Genomic DNA, 1302 nt, shown 5'->3' with positions numbered 1-1302 from the left:
CTTCTAAGATTACTACTAGTTTGTGCCAAGGCGTCTCTCCACATACTAAACGATTGGCTTAGTATTCTCCAACGACTGGACATTGATTTTTTGGGCAACTGCATCTCATTACTCGTAATCGGATCATGAGTAACTTCAACCCAACTAGAACACAATGTAACATCTTCAATAAGCATCCAATTCGTATATGCATCAGTAGTCATTTTGTTGGAAACCAATTGGATTGAAACTTTGAGAGAAAGATTGGAATATGGTTGAAAGTATTTGAGAAAATATGAAATTGTGGTGTAAGGTAGAAGATAATGAGAAGATATTTATAGAAAAGTAAAATCAATTTTTTTTGGATTTTTTTTATTAATTTTTAACATTTTTTATTCACATAATTAATTTCTGCCGTTGGATTAAAAAAAAATTGAAATTCAACCTTCCAGATTGTGCCACATGGCACAACGGTAAAATTTCAGATTTTTTTACTATTTTTTTTTAATTTATAAAGGCAAATAACGTGGACCGTTGATCTCAAATCCAACGGCTGAAATTAAAGAAAGTTTGAATTTTTTTTTACCGTTGGAAATCCAACGGTCTATAAAAAGTAACCATTGAAATCCAACGAACACGAAGGTGCCACGTGTCCCAGTCAACGGTAACCTTTCAAAATCTGCGCTGCGGGCCCCACGTCTGAAAACGTATCAGAGACGCGCCCCCACGGGCGCTTGAAGTGCACGCGTCTGACACAAAAAAAATAGAAACGTGGTTGACGTCAGCGTTGCATCATCTCCAGCTTGGGCTCTTGGGCCAGCAATTTGTGCCGGGCTTGTCGCTCGGGCCCCCTCCAGCATTGAAGCCCGCATGGGCTGGACTTGATCGCCCCAACGATTTGGTTATGTTCTGTCCACGGTCCATCGGGCTAAAGACCCCGCTAGACTTGCTCTAAGACCACCTAACGAAGGAGTTAGTGAGAGCAAGTCCCACTTAATACCATTAGGGCCCGTTTGTTTGACCTTCTTAAGTTTCACTGGACTAGACTGGCTTACTAGTCCAGTGTTTGGTGTAAGCGGGACAAAATTTAATGGGACTAAATTAGACTCATGCCAAATAAATCCTTCACTGCGTGGTCTTAGCGAGACCCCTCAAAACATTTGGGATTGCTAATCCCGTCTCTGAACTTGCGTTGTGTGCAACAGTGTCGTCTACAAGCATGCCTCTCTTCAACTCCATTTGCCTCCATGCCCAGATCTTAAACCTAGATTTGAAACCCAGCCCACCCATGCCCATATCCGAAACAAAAAAGCAAAACAAAAA

Source organism: Pyrus communis, chromosome 10 (assembly GCF_041283825.1).
Source record: "Pyrus communis isolate YQ-2024b chromosome 10, ASM4128382v1, whole genome shotgun sequence".
Classification (NCBI taxonomy): Eukaryota; Viridiplantae; Streptophyta; class Magnoliopsida; order Rosales; family Rosaceae; genus Pyrus; species Pyrus communis.
Note: the sequence above shows the minus strand (reverse complement) of the source record.